The 17641-nt window shown below is 35.9% G+C and overlaps 1 protein-coding gene across 1 annotated transcript in view; it reads left to right on the forward strand.

The window, feature by feature from the left end:
• Positions 1-17641, forward strand: part of THSD7A (thrombospondin type 1 domain containing 7A) — a 458451-nt gene that overhangs the window by 336302 nt on the left and 104508 nt on the right. The gene's annotated exons all lie outside the window — the stretch shown is intronic.

The following is a 17641-nucleotide window of genomic DNA, read 5'->3' on the forward strand; positions in this document are numbered from 1 at the left end:
AGGAAAAACCACTTCTAGGGCCCTCATCCACAAAGATCCTTACAAGGTTGCAAGAGGAGCTGACTGGGATACAGCCTGTAAGATGCCTTAATGGGATAGAGAGTGAGGCTGGAGAGATCAACACAAGAGTTGTATTTCATCATAGATGAATACATGAAACATAAACTTTTAAAGTTAAAATAATTAAACAGTAGATTAAAATAAATATGACTATTTTGTTGATTGTATTGATAACTTCAAAATGTTCCTGAGATATAACTTTTTTCCATTTTGTAACATAATTTCTCTCATTTAGTACTGTACTACAGTTCAGTGTAACTGCATCACAACACTTCCAAAAGAACCTTTTTTTCTTCTTATCCAGAAGATGCCTGAGAGGCTTGATGACTGAAAGTAGTTGTGTACAGCTATTTAACTTATAGTTTTTAAAAGTTGGTGTCAATTAGGAACAAAAACCACATTCACAGAAAGGTAGACAAGATGAAAAGGCAGAGGGCTATGTACCAGATGAAGGAACAAGGTAAAACCCCAGAAAAAACAACTAATTGAAATGGAGATGGAAAACCTTCCAGAAAAACAATTCAGAATAATGATAGTGAAGATGATCCGGGACCTCGAGAAAAGAATGGATTCAAAGATCAAGAAGATACAAGAAATGTTTAACAAAGATCTAGAAGAATTATAGAACAAACAGAGATGAGCAATACAATAACGGAAATGAACAATACACTAGAAGGAATCAACAGCAGAATAATTGTGGCAGAAAAATGTATAAGTGACTTAGAAGACAGAATGGTGGAATTCACTGCCCAGAACAGAATAAAGAAAAAAGAATGAAAAGAAATGAAGACAGCCTAAGAGACCTCTGGGACAACATTAAACGCAACAACATCCACATTATAGGGGTCCCAGAAGAAGAGGAGAGAGAGAAAGGCCCTGAGAAAATATTTGAAGAGATTATACTCGAAAACTTCCCTAACATGGGAAAGGAAATAGCCACCCAAGTCCAGGAAGTGCAGAGAGTCCCATACAGGATAAACCCAAGGAGAAACACACCGAGACACATAGTAATCAAATTGGCAAAAATTAAAGACAAAGAAAAATTACTGAAAGCAGCAAGGGAAAAAAGACAAATAACATATAAGGGAACTCCCATAAGGTTAACAGCTGATTTCTCAGCAGAAACTCTACAAGCCAGAAGGGAGTGGCATGATATACTTAAAGTGATGAAAGGGAAGAACCTACAACCAAGATTACTCTACCCAGCAAGGATCTCATTCAGATTCGATGGGGAAATCAAAAGCTTTACAGACAAACAAAAGCTAAGAGAATTCAGCACCACCAAACCAGCTCTACAGTAAATGCTAAAGGAACTTCTCTAAGAGGGAATCACAAGAGAAGAAAAGGACCTACAAAAACAAACCCAAAACAATTAAGAAAATGCTAATAGGAACATACATATCAATAATTACCTTAAACGTGAATGGATTAAATGCTCCAACCAAAAGACACAGGCTTGCTGAATGGATACAAAAACAAGACACATTTTTACGCTGTCTACTAGAGACCCACTTGAGACCTAGGGACACACGCAAACTGAAAGTGAGGGGATGAAAAAAGATATTCCATGCAAATAGAAATCAGAAGAAAGCTGGAGTAGCAATATCAGATAAAGTAGACTTTAAAATAAAGAATGTTACAAGAGACAAGGAAGGACACTACATAATGATCAAGGGATCAATCCAAGAAGATAAAACAATTATAATTTTATATGCACCCAACATAGGAACACCTCAATATATAAGGCAACTGCTAACAGCTATAAAAGAGGACATCGACAGTAACACAGTAATAGTGGGGGACATTAACACCTCACACCAATGAACAGATCATCCAAACAGAAAATTAATAAGGAAACACAAGCTTTAAATGACACAGTAGACCAAACAGATTTCATTGATATTTATAGGACATTCCATCCAAAAACAGCAGATCACACATTCTTCTCAAGTGCACATGGAACATTCTCCAGGATAGATCATATCTTAGGTCACAGATCAAGCCTCAGTAAATTTAAGAAAATTGAAATCATATCAAGCATCTTTCCTGACCACAATGCTATGAGATTAGAAATCACTTACAGGGAAAAAAATGTAAAAAACACAAACACATGGAGGCTAAACAATACGTTACTAAATAACCAAGAGATCACTGAAGAAACCAAAGAGGAAATCAAAAAGTACCTAGAGACAAATGACAATGAAAACACGACAATCCAAAACCTATGGGATGCAGCAAAAGCAGTTCTAAGAGGGAAATTTATAGCTATACAAGACTACCTCAAGAAACAAGAAAAATCTCAAATAAACAATCTAACCTCACACCTAAAGAAACTAGAGAAAGAAGAACAAACAAAACCCCTATATTACCAGAAGGAAAGCAATCATAAAGATCAGAGGAGAAGTAAATGAAATAGAAACAGAGAAAACAATAGCAAAGATTAATAAAACTAAAAGCTGGTTCTTTAAGAAGAGAAACAAAATTGATAAACCATTAGCCAGACTCATCAAGAAAAACAGGGAGAGGATTCAAATCAATAAAATTAGAAATGAAAAAGGAGAAGTTACAAAAGACACCACAGAAATACAAAGCATCCTGAGAGACTACTACAAGCAACTCTATGCCAATAAAATGGACAACCTGGAAGAAATGGACATATTCTTAGAAAGGTATAACCTTCCAAGACTGAACCAGGAAGAAATAGAACATATGAACAGACCAATCACAAGTAATGAAATTGAAACTGTGATTTAAAATCTTCCAACAAAAAAAAGTCCAGGACCAGATGGCTTCACAGGTGAATTCTATCAAACTTTAGAGAGGAGCTTATCAAACTCTTCCCAAAAATTGCAGAGGAAGGAACACTCCCAAACTCATTCTATGAGGCCACCATCACCCTGATATCAAAATCAGACAAAGATACTACAAAGAAAGAAAACTACAGGCCAGTATCACTGATGACCATAAATGCAAAAATCCTCAACAAAATACTAGCACACAGAATCCAACAACACATGAAAAGGATCATACACCATGATCAAGTGGCATTTATCCCAGGGATGCAAGAATTCTTCAGTATACACAAATCAATAAATGTGATACACCATATTAACAAATTGAAGAATAGAACCATAAGATCATCTCAGTAGATGCAGATAAAGCTTTTGACAAAATTCAACACCCATTTATGATAAAAACTCTCCAGAAAGTGGGCAGAGAGGGAACCTACCTCAACACAATAAAGGCCATATATGACTAACCCACAGCAAACATCATTCTCAATGGTGAAAAACTGAGAGTGTTTCCTCTAAGATCAGGAACAAGACAAGGATGTCCACTCTTGCCACTACTATTCAACATAGTTTTGGATGTCCTAGCCATGGCAATCAGAGAAGAAAAAAAATTAAAAGGAATACAAATTGGAAAAGAAGAAGTAAACTGTCACTGTTTGCAGATGACATGATACTATACGTAGAGAATGCTAAAGACGCCACCAGAAAACTACTAGAGCTAATCAATGAATTTGGTAAAGTTGCAGGGTACAAAATTAATGCACAGAAATCTCTTGCATTCCTATACACTAATGATGAAAAATCTGAAAGAGAAATTAAGGAAATACTCCCATTTACCATTGCAACAAAAAGAATAAAATACCTAGGAATAAACCTACCTAGGGAGACAAAAGACCTGTATGCAGAAAACTATAAGACACTGATAAAAGAAATTAAAGATGATACAGATGGAGAGATATACCATGTTCTTGCATTGGAAGAATCAATATTGTGAAAATGACTATACTACCCAAAGCAATCTACAGATTCAATGCTATCCCTATCAAATTACCAATGGCATTTTTTGCAGAACTAGAACAAAAAATCTTAAAATTTGTATGGAGACACAAAAGACCCTGAATAGCCAAAGCAGTCTTGAGGGAAAAAAGCAGAGCTGGAGGAATCAGTCTCCCTGACTTCAGACTATACTACAAAGCTACAGTAATCAAGACAGTGTGGTACTGGCACAAAAACAAATATAGATCAATGGAACAAGATAGAAAGCTCAGAGATAAACCCATGCACCTGTGGTCAACTAATCTATGACAAAGGAGACAAGGATATACAATGGAGAGAAAACAGTCTCTTCAATAAGTGGTGCTGGGAAAACTGGACAGCTACATGTAAAGGAATGAATTTAGAACACTCCCTAACACCATACACAAAAATAAACTCAAAATGGATTAGAGACCTAGATGTAAGACTGGACACTATAAAACTCTTAGAGGAAAACATAGGAAGAACACTCTTTGACATAAATCATAGTAGGATCCTTTTTGATCCACCTCCTAGAGTAATGGAAATAAAAACAAAAAGAAACAAATGGGACCTAATGAAACTTAAAAGCTTTTGCAAAGCAAAGGAAACTACAAACAAGACAAAAAGACAACCCTCAGAATGGGAGAAAATATTTGCAAATGAATCAATGGACAAATTATTAATCTCCAAAATATATAAACAGCTCATGCAGCTCAATGTTAAAAAAACAAACAACCCAATCCAAAAATGGGCCAAAGGCCTAAATAGACATTTCTCCAGAGAGGACATACAGATGGCCAAGGAGCACATGAAAAGGTGCTCAACATCACTAATTATTAGGGAAATGCAAATCATAACTACAATGAGGTATCACTTCACACCAGTTAGAATGGGCATTATCAGAAAATCTGCAAACAATAAATGCTGGAGAGGGTGTGGAGAAAAGAGAACCCTCTTGCACTGTTGGTGGCAATGTAAATTGATACAGCCACTATGGAGAACAGTGTGGAGGTTCCTCAAAAAAGTAAAAATAGAACTACCATATGATCCAGCAATCCCACTACTGGACATATACCCTGTGAAAAGCATAATCCAAATATACACATGCACCCCAATGTTCACTGCAGCACTATTTACAATAGCCAGGTCATGGAAGCAAACTAAATGCCCATCGACAGATGAATGGATAAAGAAGATGTGGTACATATATACAATGGAATATTACTCAACCATAAAAAAAGGAACGAAATTGGGTCATTTGTAGAGACATGGATGAATCTAGAGACTGTCATACAGAGTGAAATAAGGCAGAAAGAGAAAAACAGATATATTAACGAATATATGTGGAACCTAGAAAAATGATACAAATGAGCTGGTTTGCAGGGCAGAAATTGAGACACAGATGTAGAGAACAAACGTATGGACACCAAGGCGGTAAGCGGCGGCAGGTGGGGGTGGTGGTGTGATGAATTGGGCAATTGAGATTGACATGTATACACTGATGTGTATAAAATGGATAACTAATAAGAACCTGCTGTGTAAAAAAATAAACAAAATTTAAAAATAAATAAAAGTGACTATAAGGGCATTTACTCATATGCAGAATCATCAAAATGACATAATTCACATTTTATAACTCATACATGCATATATATTTTATTCTTACCAACATTGCAGAAATGCTCCATAAAACTAATTTAACTTTTTTTTTTCACTTTATATGCATACATTCTACCAATACTCTATCTTCAAGTTACTGATGAGTAAGGAAAGACTGAAGAAAAAGGAACATAGATTGCTCTGACTTTCTAAGTCATTTTCAGCATTAGTGGTTGGCTAATACAGGCAAGTAGCAGGAGTAAGAAAGGATCTGATAGGATTCCCAGGTCATTTGTGTTTCTTGGAATGTAACTGCCTTCTTTGTGAGTTCAATTCTTTCTGAACAAGTTCTGGTTAAGTTGGAAAGTGTGGCCCTTCAAGGACTCTGCTTACCTAGTCATAAGTGTAACATGATAGTACTCACTGTGAGTCTCACTGAATTCTCAAGCTTCATGGGTCTGCCAGAATTCTATTGTCATGGGGCATTACCACACTATGGAAATGGAAAAGCAAGACTAGGAGGGCACACAGATTGTGCATATCCAATCTGCTCACATACAGGCTCTTCTGTTACATCAGACATAACTTGCAAATCACAAGTTCAATGACAGAATTATTAAGAATTTCAAGATGGTAAAAAAAAAAAAAGGTCGGTGGCAATTATTTACTGCATAGAGCAGTAAAGGAACATTATAGGATGCCACGTATCTCGGTACTTCTGCTTATTACTGTGAGCTAAATATTCTCTAGTATAACTCTTAAATTTAACTTTTAGATTGAGACCCAAAATATATTTACAACACAACTCTAAATAATTTTCAGAATATGAACTGTAAAATTTGATAGTCATAATTACATAAATTGGCTTTTCCAAGGATTTCCCACACTTTAACAAAAAGAAAAACCCAAAATTACTGAATATGAAGGTTATGCTGTGAGTTTAGTGCAATGGTATTTGCTAATATCTTTCTACAAGCCCTCTTATAAGCAGAACTAAGGAAAAAATTATTAATCACATTAACTCAACTTGATTGAAACACAGTGGTGTTTAGAATGGAGCAGATCCTTCCACAGTGGTATGGGAGAGATGTTCAACTCCTCCACTGACAGAAGGAGATTAAAGTAGGCATGGCACTGTTATAATATGTAACCTTTTTAAACTATGTGCCAGACATTGAGCTAGGGACCTCATTAAATCATTTTTCTTATTTAATATGCACAACAGTACCATAAATAAATATTACTATTATTTAGCTTCCATTTTGCAGGTTAGGAAACTGAATCTCACAGTGGCTAAATAATTTGCTCAAGAACACATAGTTGGTAAGTGGTAGAGCCAGTATTGGAACCAGGACAGTTTAACTTCTAGTTAACTAAAACAGTACATTTGGAAGAGATGAAATTAACAGTGTAGATAATTTCAAACTCAAAAACAATTAAGAAGAATGAAGTCAGAAGAAAGAACTAATCAAGAATGAAAATATGAAATAAAAAAATCTGTGGAACTAAGAATGAATAAAGCTTTTTTTAATCTTAAATAATGCCAGAGGTAAAATTATTGTTTGATTTTTCTAGAGTTTCCAGAGTGCTTTTATAAAGATGAGTCATTCACCTTTTAGTCGTTGAAATTAAACAAAGCAGGGTAATCTTGGGTTCAGGCAGATGAACAAAATGATAATAGGAAAAGGCATAAAAATGAAATATTAATTTCAGTTAAGAAAACACATCTCACACCTATATTGCAAAACACATGTACTTTCAGTCTTACCACTATCATATTGTACACATAGAGGACATGCATTTAAAAATGTGCCATGGACTTCCCTGGTGGTGCAGTGGTTAAGAATCCCCCTGCCAATGCAGGGGACACGGGTTCGAGCCCTGGCCCCGGAAGATCCCACATGCCGTAGAGCAACTAAGCCCGTGCGCCACAACTACTGAGCCTGTGCTCTACAGCCCGTGAGCCACAACTACTGAAGCCCGTGCACAAGAGAACAAGAGAAGCCACCACTTGTTCATCCGCAACAAGAGAAGCCACCACAATAAGAAGCCCACGCACTGCAATGAAGAGTAGCCCCCCCGGGCTTCCCTGGTGGCGCAGTGGTTGACAGTCCGCCTGCCGATGCAGGGGACACGGGTTTGTGCCCCGGTCTGGGAGGATCCCACATACTGCGAAGCGGCTAGGCCCGTGAGCCATGGCCGCTGAGCCTGTGCGTCCAGAGCCTCTGCTCCGCAATGGGAGAGGCCACAACAGTGAGAGGCCCACGTACCGCAAAAAAAAAAAAAAAAAACAACAGTGTAGCCCCCACTCGCTGCAACTAGAGAAACCCTGAGTGCAGCAACAAAGACCTAACGCAGCCATAAATAAATTTAATTAATTAATTAATTAAAATAACAATGTGCCGTGATAGTTGATGTTAAACAGAGGCAGAAGTCATGGGGCTGATGTCAATCTTTACAGTTTACCCTTTTTTTTCTGCCTAACCACAAGTGAAATCCTTAACTAGAGTTATTAGGAGAGGAAGTCATTAATGTAGTAATAACAAGTTGTTCGCCTAATGCTCTGTTCACTGAGTGGGCAGTTTATACCATAAGTGCCTTAATTGAAGGATTTAGCACAAAATTTTCATCATTTCTTTATAACAAGTCATTGTATTTACTAGGCTTTGTTAGAATGGGTTTCATCTCAAAAATGAAGTTAAAGCTTGTATTACTTTTTAAATTTAATTTTTATTTTATATTGGAGTATAGTTGATTTACACAGTTGTGTTAGTTTCAGGTGTACAGCAAATTGATTCAGTTATACATATACATGTATCCATTCTTTTTCAGAATATTTTCCCATATAGGTTATTACAGAATATTGAGTAGAGTTCCCTGTGCTATACAGTAGGTCTTCGTTAATTATCTATTTTATATATAGTAGTGTATATATGTTAATCCCAAACTCCTAATTTATCCCTCCCCCCCACCTTTTCCCTTTGGTAACCATTGTTTTTGAAATCTGTGACTCTGTTTCTATTTTGTAAATAAGTTCATTTGTGTCAATTTTTAAGATTCCACATGTAAGTGATGTGATATGTGTCTTTCTCTGTCTGGCTTGCTTCATTTAGTATGGTAATCTCTAGGTCCATCCATGTTGCTGCAAATGTCATTATTTCATTCTTTTTTATTGCTGAGTAATATTCCATTGTATATATGTGCCACATCTTCTTTATCGTTTCCTCTGTTGAAGGACACTTAGGTTGCTTCCATGTCTTGGCTATTGTAAACAGTGCTGCAGTGAATACTGGGATACATGTATCTTTCCAAATTATGGGTTTTTGAAATATGGGTTGAATATATGCCCAGGAGTGGGATTGCTGGATCATATGGTAGTTCTATTTTTAATTTTTAAGTAACTTCATACTGTTCTTTATAGTGGTTGTATCAGTATACATTCCCACCAACAGTGTAGAAGATTCCCTTTTCTCCACATCCTTTCCAGCATTTATTGTTTGTAGACTTTTTGATAATGTCCATTCTAACTGGTGTGAGGTGATACCTCATTGTAGGTTTGATTTGCATTTCTCTAATAATTAACAATATTGAGTCTCTTTTCATGTTCTTTTTGGCCATCTGTATGTCTTCTTTGGAGAAATGTCTATTTAAATCTTCTGCCCATTTTTGATTGGGTTGTTTGTTTTTTTGATATTGAGCTGCATGAGCTGTTTGTATATTTTGGAGATCAGTCCTCTGTCAGTTACATCATTTGCAAATATTTTCTCCCTTTCTGTGGGTTGTCTTTTCATTTTGTTTATGGTTTCCTTTGCTGTGCAAAGCTTTTAAGTTTCAGTAGGTCCCATTTGTTTATTTTTGTTTTATTTTCATTACTTTAGGAGGTGGATCCAAAAAGATCTTGCTGCAGTTTATGTCAGAGAGTGTTCTATCTGTGTTTTCCTCTAAGAGTTTTATAGTATCCAGTCTTACATTTAAGTCTTTAATCCATTTTGAGTTTATTTTTTGTGTATGGTGTTAGAGAGTGTTTTAGTTTCATTCTTTTACATGTAGCAGTCCACTTTTCCCAGCACTACTTATTGATGAGACTGTGTTTTCTCCATTGTATATTCTTGCTTTCTTTGTCATAGATTAATTGACCATAGGTGCATGGGTTTATTTCTGGGCTTTCTGTCCTGTTCCATTGATCTATATCTTTGTCTTTGTGCCAGTACCATACTATTTTGATGACTGTAGCTTTGTAGTATAGTCTGAAGTCAGGGAGCCTGATTTCTTCAGTTCCGTTTTTCTTTCTTAGGATTGCTTTGGCTATTTGGGGTCTTTTGTGTTTCCATACAAACTTAAACATTTTTTGTTCTAGTTCTGTGGAAAATGCCATTGGTAATTTGATAGGGATTGCATTGAATCTGTAGATTGCTTTGGGTAGTATAGTCATTTTGACAGTATTGATGCTTCCAATCCAAGAGCATGGTATATCTTTCCATCTGTGTCATCTTCAATTTCTTTCATCAGCATCTTATAGTTTTCAGAGTACAGGTGCCTCCTTAGGTAGGTTTATTCCTAAGTATTTTATTCTTTTTGATTTGAAGTAAATGGGATTGTTTCCTTAATTTCTCTTTCTGATCTTTCATTGTTAGTGTATAGAAATGCTAGAGATTTCTGTGTATTAATTTTGTGTCCTGCTACTTTACCAAATTCATTGATAAGCTCTAGTAGTTTTCTGGTTAAAGCTTGTATTATTGACTACATTAGGGCCTGGAGTTGGAAAGTGGCTGCTGACAAGGAAGGAAGGTAAGTTTTTATCTCAGGGTCACCTGTTTCAATTTTGCCGAGATTGTGGAGGATGAAAACACAGACAGAGACTTGAGATAACAAAACAAAGAAAGGTGGCAAGGAAAAGAACAGAGTAGGGATATAAGAGATAAACTTACTGAGGATGGAAATAGTTTGAAGATGATGAGAAAGTAGGAAAATTCTGAAAAAAAATTATAATATGAAGACCCTAAATTGTTTAAAGATATTTAAAAGTCAATAGGTAAAAAATATTTATATTTTCTATAGAGATAAATAATATCTTTAATTTTTTTTATGTATTCTCTTCCTCTCTATATATAAAGAAAGAGAAAGTGAAGCTAAAGATAACATTTATATTATAAATTGGATATAAACTGGTTGGTCAAAATACAAACTGCACTGAAATTACACAAGTAAGGAGGACTTTAGACTGTTACACTGGAGAGAAACTAAAATCAACTCTGCAGAAACGAAAGATATTTTTTAAGCCCTGAGATGAGCTAGTGGAAAAACACTGGAAGATGTAAGAGAAGAGATTGATCAGTGGGATGTGTTGAACATACTGAGTTACTCCTGAGTTTGCAAATGTTTTCTCTGTGATTAGGCTAATTGGTGCCCAGTGAAGAAAATAGGTACCTACCATACTGGGAGATTAGGACATTGTCTTCTTTGATGTGTCCATGATAGAGATGGTTCCCAACTCTTGAGAAAGATATTTCCTGGTTTGTAAAATTGGCAAGAGGCTAGTAGAAGATTTACACAAATTTCAAAGGGTCAGAAAGAAAATTTACAGTTGCATTTTTCTAAAATAAATTTTCTAATAAAGGGAGGTCAGGGACCTAGAATCAGGAAGAAACCTGTCTATAATTTAGTCAAACTGTGGGTAATGGTAAGGCCATCTTGGTCAGGTTCTCGTAAACCATCAATTGGAAATATATTGGGCTGGCCAAAAAGTTCCTTCGGGTTTCCATAACATTGTACAGAAATCCCGAATGAACTTTTTGGCCAACCCAACCCAATATAAACAGTGGCTTTTTCAGGAAAGCAACATATGTTCTGGATTTCTAATTCATTTTTTCCCCCTCATCCAGCAAATATTTACTGCAAAACTCTTAAGTTTTAACAATAACTGAACCAAGGACTCCAGATATAAAGATGTTGAATAAGACAATATCTCCGGTCAGAAGGTTCTCATAGGCTAATGGAGGTAGATAAAAAGTCTTAAAGAGTGTTATGTCTACAACACTGTGGAACACAGAGGGTAGAGCACAGCCCCATCTGGGCGGTTTGAGAAAGATAAGGTTCACAGAGGAAGGAAATCCAGTCCTAAAGGATGACTTAGCAAGATGATGGGGCAATGAGGCATGGAGAACAGTGTACAGGAAATGATAGAGGAGTGAGAAAGCAGCATGTCAGTTCATGGAAAAGCAAATGGCTTTCAGTGGATAGAATTTAGGGAAAACATGAGGCAATGGTGGAGGATGAGAATGTTCTCTGCTCTAGTAAGAATTTGGCCTTCAGCTGATAGGTATCAGGGAGACTGTGATGCTCATATTTGCATTTTAAAAATACACCCTTGTGTTCAGGATGGGTGATTGACTGCAGGGGAAATGGGACACAGCAGGAGGCCAGAGGAAAGTGTGAAATGGTGTGGAAGAGAACAGGGGGTGAGGCAATACTTAGTACGTTGAATAAATCAGACTCACCACCTGGATGTGATTGGAGAGGGAGTGCAGGCATTAAAAATGATTTGGAAACTTCCCATTTAAGTTGAAGAGATGTGTATCTTCTCTTCAAGATAGGGAATGAAGAAAGAGTTATAAGATTCAATTCATGAGTCTTTTACTTCAATAAGCTGAGAGTGATTCTGGACTTACATGTCTTACAGTTGTTTTAAAGTTCAGATAAGGTGGTTATATGAAAATGTTTTCTAGGAGATCTAGGCAAATATGAACCTCCATTCTTTTCCCATCTCAATTGTTTATTGAATTTATATTGGTTATCAATATATAAGTAAGTATATGAATAATGACTTTCACTATCAAAAGTCAATATGAATTTTTAAGACAATTTCTGAAGAATACAAAAGACATTGTCAACTTAATAATAATTCTTAGGGTTACTGTAGAGTTTGTACAGGTCTGGCAAGAGGAATCTGATCCCAAGGTTAGAATACTAGAGACTTTCTAAATAGTATGCTTTTTTAAAAAAAATCTTGACTCTTTATCTGGTTTCTCTCTACTTTGATTTCTCCTTTCTGCTTACCCTCCTCTCAATTTCATTACACTGATGAGTTTTGATTTTGCAATGGCTTCTGGAGGTGCATTGCATATAGTGCTACTGAGACTGTTAAAAATTAACCATAGTATAACTGAATCACCTTGCTGTACAGCTGAAACTAACACAACATTGTTAATCAACTATACTCCAATATAAAATAAATTTTTTTTTAAAAGTCAACCATAGCAGTCTCCACATTTCTATGATTTAGAAAAATCAGGATGATGCCAGGGACATTTATGGAGTAGGACTAAACGTACATATACCTTACATTAAAATACAGTTCATTATATTTTTAATGTATCAATATTCTTAACTCTTAAACTATAAAAACCTTCATAAACCAAGGTTTATCTTTTATATTACATTTAAGCTTCACCACAATGAATGCAATAAACTTTCAGTATATACTTTTACCAAAAAAAGAAAATGTCTGTCCTCTGACCCCAGTTCTCATTTTGTTTTACTTCTCTGGAAATCTTCACGAATTGTTGGTGTATTACTTCAAGCTGATGTTTAATTCTCTTATCCTATAGTAGGAAACGCAATAGAATGAGAGGAGATATTTTAGAAGAGTTCATGAGAGTTTGGTAGTATCCCTAAAAATAGATTCAAAAAGGGGAAATTTGGGAGTTAAAGTGCCAAAATACATGTTTAAGTTGATTAAAATGATAAATTATTAAAAACATTCTTAAGATTATATTTATGGAGAAAAATGTTAAATGGGTGTCACCAACTTAAATATTTAAATATGTTTTTGAGTTCATAAAAATAAATAAACCCAAGCATTTTCATTTTATTTCTCAACCTCTTGTTAAAGTGTTTCACAAACAAGTTTGAATAAGATATGCTTCAGTTAAGGCTTCAAAGTAAGATGTAAATTGTAATATGTGGACAGTGATTCATTCATTTACTTCTGTGTTATATATTTCATGTAAAATATGCATTTTTTTAAGATTTGGTTAAAATGCCTAGAGCCTGATGTGGGGTCAGGGGTGAGCATGTTACGTAAAAGCAAAGCAGTCCTTCGAAACTTTTCATGTTGGAAATGCATGCCAAAAAATATAGTATATTTAATACACAAAGTCAAGCATGAGAAGGATTCTAAGTGTTGGCATCACATTCAGAATAGCAAGAAATTAACCTCAGAAAGATTAAAGAAAAAAATCTGCTGGTTCCTTGACTTCTTTGCAGACAAAGGCTCATCCATTCTTATCTCCTTTGGCATCTCAAGTTCTCCCTACCACCATAACAGTTAAAAAGGTAGACTGGAGAGTTGGTTAGAACTCAGTACAAATCTCTGCTTCTTTAGTCAAACTTCTGCTAATTTGAGACAGTAAAATTAAACTTATTGAGCTTGAATTTCCTTTAAAGTGAAAAATACATATTAATATCCATGTCAGAAATATGCTGTGAAAGATATAAACTTTCAGTTATAAAATAAATAAGTCATGAAGATGTAATGTATAGCATGGTGACTATAGTTAATAATACTATATTGCATATTTAAAAGTTGATAAGAGAATACATCTTAAAAATCTTCATCACAAGGAAAAATGGTAACTATGTACAGGGACAAATGTTAATTAGACTTATTGTGGTGATCATTTACAAATATTGAATCATTATGTTGTACACCTAAAACTAATGTTATATGTCAATTATACCTCAAAAAAAAGAAGGCTGTTGGCACAATTAGCTGAGATGATGTATATAATATTCATAGCATGGTGCCTGACCAAAGATGAGCAATCAGTAACTATTCATTAAATGAATGTTTTCACCCAGGTATAAAGAGAAGTATAAAGGGAAGTCCCACAGAGAAGTGAATGATGTTAGGTAGGAAATCCAGATGAATTCGTTTTATATAGCTGCCCTTTCAAGAGGCAATTCAGTTCTAATCAAACCACAAGAGAATAAAGGCAAAAAAATCTTAGAGCAATGCTTTTCAAATTTTACCTGTATACAGATCACCCAGGGATCTTTTTAAAATACAAGTTATGATTTATGGGTGGGATCTGAGAGACTGTATTTCTAGCAAACTCCAGATGATGCATGTGCTGCCTGTCCACTGAATACACGTTAGCAAAGTCCTAGACCACTTGAATGCATGGTATTTTAAGAAATACTGTACTTAAATCCATATTTGTCTAGTCCAACCTTCTGTTTCCGAGAACAACAGCTTAAACTTAATTCATTTATTCACATAGTAGATTATCTAGTGTCTACTAGGTGCCAGGCAGTGTTTTAGGTTCTAAGAATAAAATAATGAACAAGACAGATAAGAAACATGCCCTTATTGAGCTTGTACTCTAGTAGTAGGATCAGATAATAAACATGTAAACAATTAATTAAAATAGTTTCTAGTGGTGGTTAAAACTATCACGAAAATAAAATGAATTTACTGTCAGATTGTGTATGGTCAGTTAAGGCTCCTCTAGCAAGGAGACAATTGAACTGAAACCTGAATGTTGAGAAGCAGTCTGCTGTGTGAAGATATGAAAGTTTCATGAAAAAGGAAGAGAGAATGCAAAGGCAACAGTGAGATTGGTCTGTAGGAGGAAAGGAAAAAAAGTCACTGTGTCTAGGGCATAATGCCATTATTTGGATACAAGACCCTGATGGGCAATCAGGAGCGATTAGAGGGGCAAACAGGGGCAAGGTCACACCTGACCAAGTTGTGGGACCGTGGTGGGGGGATGTGTGTAGAGGGGGGACTGCCAGGGAGGAAAGTGAAGTAAATGCTGAAACCTTGGAGGTTGGATCCAAAGTGGTTCTTAACAGCTCCACAGAGGGTTAAGGTGGACTCTAGAAGGAATTAGCTTACAGGAAAGTACACCTGATTAAGCAGAAAAAGGTAAGTGAAAAAGATCTAACATAAGGTGTGAGACACAGGTTGGGGGAAAAAAAAAAGACCAACTCAAAAAGCAAGAAAGGTTAAAATTGTACATCCCTTAGGTTTACACTACAAGAAACAGGAATGTATTATTTATGTCATGCAAATTAATGTAATTGCACACAGGTAGCACACTCTCCTCTAATGTTGCAGGATGAGTTAAATTTTTCTGAATAGAAATGATTAAGTAACTATTATAGAAAACAGAAAACTATAATTCCTGGTTGACTATACGCCCCAAACTTGCCTTACTTTTCACAGAATATTGGAAATGAAAGTGAACGAGAGTAGATAGAACAATAAAAGATAGCAACAAAGGAAATAAGACATATGCAAGCCCCTCTTTGCACTAAGAAAAAAGTCTAGTACACACAAGAGTCATTATGTAAATTGTAGAATATTACATGTTTTGGAGTATAATGATTTTTATATTGTATCTACCATACAATCTATATCATACCATTTATTGGGATGTAAGCCAAACTCTAAAGCCAGTAAAAGCAGAATTAAAGGAGATCTTCTTACAGATCAGAGTAACTAAAGAAGAATGAATAATATAATGATGACCGAACAGTCATTTTAGTGAGTCTTACTTACTAGTGAGCAAGCCTAACAATTTAAAGGCTTGCAAACTAGTGGCTACTAACACGCATTCCAATTGACTTCTGATTTTGCCTAATGATTTAAGGCCCTACAAACTAGTAGCGATTAATGTTAGAGCATTTCCAGTTGACTTCTGATTTTCTGTCTTTGTTTTTCAAATACATGAATAAAGGACTGTCCATTCAAAAGATGCTCCTAACCCTCCATCAGTGACAAACAGCTTTGAGTTGTTGGCTTATAGCAATGAAGAAGGGCATGATTCGTCACCCTTTCTCATCTGAATGCCTAATGCCTCAAGTCACACATTTCTGACACACCCGTTCTGAATTATGGATATATTCTGTGGCAAAACAGCAGATTAATTTTGCCTGTTTGAATATTGTTTTACTCTGTTCCATTGACCTCATTAGCACCTGTACTTAACAGCTAAGCCACAGAGTTCAGACGTTTTCATACTGTATTGTGGTCATTTATTTGTAATTCTTCTAGTTTTCTTTGGCATTTATTAACAGCAACAATATTTTCTTCCTCACTGACCTTTTGTATATATCCTTTCATTTACTCAAACGCTAGACGAGTGCCGGTCTCTAGATCTCTGTGAGTAACAGAAAGAGTGGACTGAGATGAAGCTAGAAAAGAAAACAAGAGCCACATCATTTGAGGTCTCATAAACTTTTGAGAAATCTGGCCTTCATCTTAAGAGCAGTAGGAAAGTACTGAAGAGTTTTAATCACTGGAGTGACACAGTCTTGCTTCTGCCATTAGCTTACCTTGTTGTTTTTTGCCCCTTTCCCAATGGGATCACTGTAGCCAGTGGTTTTATACTACCATCCTATTATTTATGTTTCCTGGCTATTTCCAACTAACGGACTAGTTTTTTTTTGTTTTTGTTTTTTTGTGGTACACGGGCCTCTCACTGTTGTGGCCTCTCCCGTTGTGGAGCACAGGCTCCGGACGCCCAGGCTCAGCGGCCATGGCTCACGGGCACAGCTGCTCCATGGCATGTGGGATCTTCCCGGACCGGGGCACGAACCCGTGTCCCCTGCATCGGCAGGCGGACTCTCAGCCACTGCACCACCAGGGAAGCCCCGGACTAGTTTTTTAATGAAAGAAAAAGGTTGCCAACTGTACAAAAATAAATTCTCTGGGAGACACAAGAGAGTTTGCAAATAAGAGAATATGAGTTGGTTCAGGAAAACCAGTGGTACATGCTATGGATGGACTCATTATTTGTGAATGATGGCTCATCTGCAATAATGAAATAAAGGGGGATGGACATATTTCTTTGATGCTCTTTATTGCAAAGATTAATAATATAAGTATAAAAATCACTTCCTGGGCAGGTATCACAGCATAAAATACTTGTAACAATGTGTTTGATCTACACACCCAAACACTGATAATAAAGAAGCCTCATTTAGGAATCAATTGATCGATCTATCTGTCTTATCTATGTGTCTATCTATTCATTCCTGGTAATTTTTTAACATCTGGCTATAGTATGCCGTGACTCTTTTGGTTTTGTTTTTAACCAAGAACAAGAGGGAAGTAACCTAGTTTATGTTGGTGCCCACCTGGTTTCAGTTGCTCATTTTACATTATT

Source organism: Stenella coeruleoalba (assembly GCF_951394435.1).
Source record: "Stenella coeruleoalba genome assembly, chromosome: 9".
Classification (NCBI taxonomy): Eukaryota; Metazoa; Chordata; class Mammalia; order Artiodactyla; family Delphinidae; genus Stenella; species Stenella coeruleoalba.